The sequence below is a fragment of the Choloepus didactylus genome, chromosome 2 (genome assembly GCF_015220235.1).
Source record: "Choloepus didactylus isolate mChoDid1 chromosome 2, mChoDid1.pri, whole genome shotgun sequence".
In the NCBI taxonomy this organism is placed as follows: Eukaryota; Metazoa; Chordata; class Mammalia; order Pilosa; family Megalonychidae; genus Choloepus; species Choloepus didactylus.
The window spans coordinates 32,889,406-32,896,058 of NC_051308.1; positions in this window are offsets into that span (position 1 = coordinate 32,889,406).

Consider the following 6,653-nt stretch of genomic DNA (forward strand, 5'->3'; position numbering starts at 1 on the left):
AATGAAAATGTTCAAAGATTGTGGTGATCAATGTACAGTATGAACAACTGTACACTTTGAAGGACTGTATATGAATATATCTCAATAAAATTGCATTTAAAAAAAAGGCTGTTAGTGCTTTGTTTTCCTTTGCTAGAAATGTCCTTAACTTGTTCTTATAAAATATAAGACCCTGGTTTTGGATAAAACTTCACAAATGCCGTTTACCTCAACCTTCACCCAGGACAAGATAAAAGTGGAGATGGAACCCCTCAGCTTCCTCCCCTCCTTACCACTTTACTGCCCGCTAACTAGGAGCTTCTTGGTAAGGAGTCCAGGGCTCCTTCCCCACAGGCAGTGGCAACAAGGACAAGCACCTTAAACCAGAGAATCTGGAAAACGGGCTTCTATTCTCAACTCACAAGGGCCTGTAACTGGAACAAAATCCTGCCCTTCCTGGGGCCTCAGCTCACTGGCAGAGTGAGCTCTGGGTTCTGAGTTCTCTACAGGGCAGGGACCTTGGTTTGTCATCTTTGTTTCTCCAGCTTCAAACACAACCAAAGACCCAGCAGGAAGTTAATACTGCCACTGAATGAGCGAAAACCTGGGCTCAGGGGTCCCACGGGGGCTCCTGGTGCAATCTGCTGCCCTCATGTGGCCTTCCTGGTGCAGATCTAACAACAGGAAATTCCAGGCAAACGAGCACTTGGAGATTCCAGGAAAGGGTGCTGCAAGTGGTTAAAAGAGAGGAGGACAGATTGAAGCCACCAGATGAATGCAGCAGTTTTCTCTGCAGCAGCAGTCCTCAGGGCCCATTTACACTCTTGAAAATTAAAGAGGAACCCAAAGACCTTTAGTGATGTAGATTACTTCTATCCATTAGAAACTACAAATGAGAAAACTAGATCTAAAGTGTGTATCAATTCCTTTAAAAATAACAATAATAGGCCATTGAACACAAATATATTTTTATGAAATTAGCTATATTAGGCAAAACAAAGTTTTAATGAAAAGTGGCATTTGGGGTGAGGTGACATTATGGACCTCCCACTGGCTCCTTTCCTTCATCCAACAGTGGATGTCAAATTCCAAGAATTATTACATGAGCCACTCAGGTCTCCTTGCACAGCCAAACCAAATGCTCAGCAGAAAAGAAGCCATCCAATAGGACTTGCCTTCCTTATAAGGGAGTTGGGTTATAGACAGGAAAAAAAATTATCGGGTGCACAATAATCTTTTCCCTTAAGGTAGCCTAAATGGCTTTCTATTCCTTCTAATCAAACAAACAAAGGCAGAAACTGGTACAAGGGACGTTGATGCCTGGAACAACCCACAGAGGGAATATGTTGCTATGGCACCATGCCATGGTGCGGGATGGAGGCTGCACGAGCAGCTCTCTGTGCCAGGGGTGAAAGCCAGAAGCCCATGGTGTGTGATGATGCAGCATTTGATTCAGCTGCCACCTGTGATGTTTTCGGGATTCAGAGACCATTCCCACCACGGATGAGGATTTGGAGGACTCTGTTCCCACTGATTACAAGAACAATTCCAAGGGAACAAGGAACCCAAGGGTGGAGAGCTGCATTGCTGCAATAGAAAAGGGATGGATTCTGGTCCCAGCTTATCCATCTGGAAATAGATGTAAAATTATTGCATTATCCTGTCAAAAACATTTTGTCCCTTGGACCTCCCTGACCCTCAAAATTGTGCTTCGATACAAAATGGTTTATTCCTTTTCTTTTCTGATACGTACTCTCCAGTTTCACCTTCCACTTGACGCTTCTTAAAGTGCTTGAAGAAGGATTCTGGGGACACTACTAAGAATTTTTTTCAGGTGGTAAACAGCAGATTTGGGGTGTTACTGGGAGAGGAGGAAAGGGGTTTGAGATATCTAAGTGGCAGAGATATCAATTGAGCAGAGATGTCTAGAATAAAAATATATATTTGGAAGTTATGTCGGGATTGCATTGCATCAAAAATCCAACTACAGTGGTTTAACCCAATAGAGGTTTGCTTTTCTAACACAAGAAGCCTGGGGTTAGGCAGGCCACAGGTGGGCAGCTGCTCCAGAGTGTCACCAATTACCCACATTCCTTGTGGCTTCCTTCTCTGCCATGCTTAGCTTTTCGCTTTCATCCTCATGGTCACAAAGTAGCTGTGGCACCTCAAGCATCACATCTGTGTTCTAGGCAAGGAGAACACAGTAAGGAAAAAAGCTGATGAGCACTGTGTCTGCCTTTTTTGAAAATCAGGAAAACAACTGCTTTTCGGAAAGAGCCACTCACTATACTTCTGTTTGTCCCTCACTGGTCAGAACTGGGTCATGTGCCCACTCCTAAGCATATAGGAGCCTGGAGATGTCATACCAACTGGGCACGTGGCCATCTGAACCAATCAGGGTTCTGTTAGCAAGGAGGAACAGCTACTGAGGCAGGCAACCTGCGTGGGGATGACCTTCAAAGACAAGTGAATGGGTAGGATCACCTAGGGCAAGAGTGGACCGGGAGCAGAGTCGTCAGAACAGAGCCCTGGAAATCTCCCACATTTGGGGTTTAGGTAGAAGAGAAGGAGCTGAGAAATGACTAAGGAAGGAGTGGCCAGAAGAGTAGGAGGAAACCCAGGAGACTGGGGAGTCACAAAGCCAGGAGAAGAAAGCATTTCCAAAAAGAGATTGTCAAATGTCAGAATAAGATGGGTTAGGCTGAGATTAAAAAGCAAACAGTGTTTTAACACGAGAACTTCATTAAATTTTTTGACAATTTCAAAATGACCAAAGATTTGCAGGAATAGTATAAAGAATTTACCCTGGTTCCCTAAATGTTAAGTCAATATTTCACATTTGCTTTGTCTGCCTCTGCCTGGGTGGACACCTGTGTGCTTGGCCGCTCAGATTTCTGGCCCCCTCCAAGCAACCTCAGGAGTACGGAGGGAGGGCTGTGGCTTGTTGTGTGACCCTGGGTTGGGGGTTGGATGGTACAGGCAGTTGGCTCAGGGGTTCAGTGTGTGGTCTTCTGCCTGTCCAACACCTGACAGCTGCAGGCCCTGCTGGCATAAGAGTCTGGCGTTCCTCGGCTTGGTTGGAACAGGATGGTGCTCTCAGCTGGCTCAGCCTCACCCTGGCTCTCGCTGACAGACCCACCCAACTTGTCCTCCCGGTAGCCTTTGGCTCGGTGTACACCCCACACTGCAGCGGGCCCGTGGAAGGCTGGCTGGTTCTCCATGTGGATACCTACCACATCCCCCTCAGAAACTGGTAGGGACCTTGGGTCCTGTCCCAAGGCACTGACTCAGAGAAGCTTAACTCGGAGCTTACCCTCTGCTCACCACCCACACCACAAAATTCACTGTGAAGGTTTGGGTGGGATGGGGCGGTGTTGATCCTGAGACGTGATTTCCTTCCAGAGTTCCAAATGGAGAGCGAGGGAAGAAGATGCAAGGTGGGAAAACATGAGCTCCCTCTTCTCCTGCCTCCTCTCTTCTCTTTAACCTCCTTGTCCTATCACCCCTCAGAGTCTGGAAAGAGCCTCCCTCTTAGTTCCTCTAACTCACACCCTCCTCCTTTCTCCCCCATGGGAGCACCCTCTCACCTTACAAGTGAAATTCTTGAGTCCTCCAGGTTTGAGCATCCAAGTCTACCTCTGTCTTATTAAATAAGTCAAATATCTGCCTTCCCCCACCCTGAGGAGATAAGACTCTTTCTTGGCCTCCCTTGGGGAAAAAATAAAATGCATTGGCTATGTGCAAAATAGTACTTGGTTACAAATGCATTTTTCTCAGAGACTTTCACTTAAAGAATAAATGTTCTCTCCCCCCCCCCACTTTTTTTTCTAGTTTCTAAGAGATCTTCATGAGGGAATATTTGACCTTAAAGTTTAAAACTTAGTAAGACATAACAAAAGAAAGATACCCAAATGACCAATAAGCACATGAACAGATTCTCAACATCATTAGTCATCAGGGAAATGCAAATCAAAGAGATATCACTACACACCGACAAGAAGGGCTAAAATTAGGAAGACTATCAATACAAGTGTTGACAAGGGTATGGAACAACTGGAACTCTCCTACACTGCTGAAGGAAATATAAAAGAGTACAATCACTTTGGAAAAGTTTGGCAGCTTCTTACAAGTTAAATATATACTTACCATATGTATTAATCAGGGTTCTCCAGAGAAACAGATCCAAAATTGTATGTGTGGGTATGTATACATATACACATACATACATATACACACACTATATGTATATATAGTGATTTTTTTTTATAAGGACTTGCTCATGTGACCACTGGGGCTGGCAAATCTGAACTCCATAAGGCAGGCCATAGGCTGGAAACCCCCATAAAGGTGATACTGAAGTCCTCAGTCCGAATTCCCAAGGGATGCTGGCAGCCTGGAAATTCCAGCAAGAACCAAAGTTGAAGTTGAGGCAGAAATCCTTCTTCTCACCTCCGAAACCCTCAGTTCTGGCTTTTAAGACCTTCAATTTATTAGATGAGATTACCCTCGTTGCTGAAGGCAGTCTCCTTTGTTGACTGTAGATTCGATTGTACATGCAAGTCCTATCTACAAAACACCCTCACAGTAACAAGACACAAGTGTCTGGCCAAACAACTGGATATCATAACCTAGCCAGGTTGACAGATGACATTAACCATCACACCATATAATCCAGCAATTCCACTCCCAGCTATTTATCCAAAAGAAATGAAAACATGTCCACACAAAGACTTGTATGTGCTTTATTCATAATAGTCCCCAACTGGAAACAATCTACTTCCCATCACAGATGAAGATATAAAACAAGTTGTGTTATATCCATACAATGGAATACCACTCAGAAATAAAAAGGAATAAACTATTGGCACATGGATGAATCTCACAAGCATTACACTAAATGAAAGCCAGACACAAAAGAGTATATACTGTATATATTAGATTCCCATTGCTACTGTAACAAATTGTCACAAATTCAGGAGCTTAAAACAACAGAAATTTAGTGTCTTACAGTTCCGGAGGTCATAAATCCAAAATAACCTTCAGGGCCCAAATTAAGGTTTCGGCAGGACTGTGTTTCCTTCTGGAAGTTTCAGGGGAGAAGCCATTTCCTTGCCTTTTTCAGTTTCTGGAAGCTGCCTGCATTCCTTGGCTCACAGCCCCTTCCTCTCATCACTCCAACTTCTTGCTACCCTCGTACAGGAACCCTTGCAAGAACATCAAGCCCAGCCAGATAATCCAGGATAATCCCCCATCCCAATCCTTAACCCCTGAAAAATTCCAGGGATTAGGAAGTGGATACCTTTGGGGGAGTTATCATTCAGCCTATTTAAATGAAATTCTAAAAAGACTAAACTAACCTGGTGAAAGCGAACAGATCAGGTGTTGCCTATTGTTGAGGTGAGGGTGGGAGGACCAACTGTAAACGGACACAAAGGAACTTTTGGGGGCTGGAGAAATGTTCTGATTGCAGTGGTGGTGATGAAGGTATATACATACACACACACACACATACACATAATTTGTCAAAACTCATCTAACTGTACACCTAAGAAGGGAGCACTTTGTATGCAAATTACACCTTAGTAAAGTTAACTTGGAGAAGATTTAACAAATAGGTGGAGGTGTTTAAAGTTTCTTTCTTTGAGAATAGCCCCAGATTAGACCTTTCTTTTCACCCAATAAATGTCCGTGCTGACATCCAAATAGGCATTTTCTTTAATTCCCTGATGGTGGTTTCTATATTTTTCCTGTTTCCTCTGGTGCCCCTAATATTTGCAGATTGAATTTTCCTGAGCTATGTTCTGGGTCTTTCCATCTCTCTGATATCCGTTGTCCTGTAGATTTAATCTTACTGCACTTTAGGGTTGAGTGCTTTTGATTTGTGTTTCAGAGCTGGTTTGTAGTTTGCGCCACAGTCTCCAGGTTGTTCTGAAGCCCTCTGTTGTATTTCCACGCCACGACAGCCTTTCAGCATTGTTGCGCCTTACCCAACTGGGAGAGGGTGGAGGGGAGTTCCATCGTTATTTCTTTTATTACTTAAAGTTATTGGAACCTGTTACTCAGCTGTATTTCAGGCAATGTTTCCACATTAATGTGGTAGCACTATTTCTGTACATTAACTAATCTGATGTTAAAATATCTTTTGGTCTTAGATTTGCTGTTAGTTGTGAGACATTCTCTTTGTTCCAGCCATTTCTCTTGGGTAGCTTTAAGTGGACTTAACACAAAGGTGGCATCTGTGCTACTAATTCCACACTGCAGGGAGCCTGTGTTGTGTCCTAGTTAAAAGCACATATTTTTTTGGAGTCAGATGTCCTGGGTTCGTATATCAAGTGCACTGCTTATTCCCCGTTTGATCTGGGGCAAGCTACTTCATCTCTGTGTCTCAGTAAGACAGAAGGAAGAATAGGACCTACCTCCTAGTGTTGCTGTGAAGATTAAAGGCCTCAACCACGTGAACTCATTTAGTACAGTGGTTGGCAGTGGGAAGGGTTTGCCATTATTGTTACTCTCCAGAAAGCCCACAGCCACCACTTTAAGGGCTCTCAAGGGTGTCCCACATTCCCCTCCTCAACCCCCACCAGAGTCCTTCTGCCCACAGCCCTTCGGCCACCCACTCAGACTAGACCCTTCCTCTTCACTGTCATTCCAGGCAGCCCCCAAACCCAAGGCCC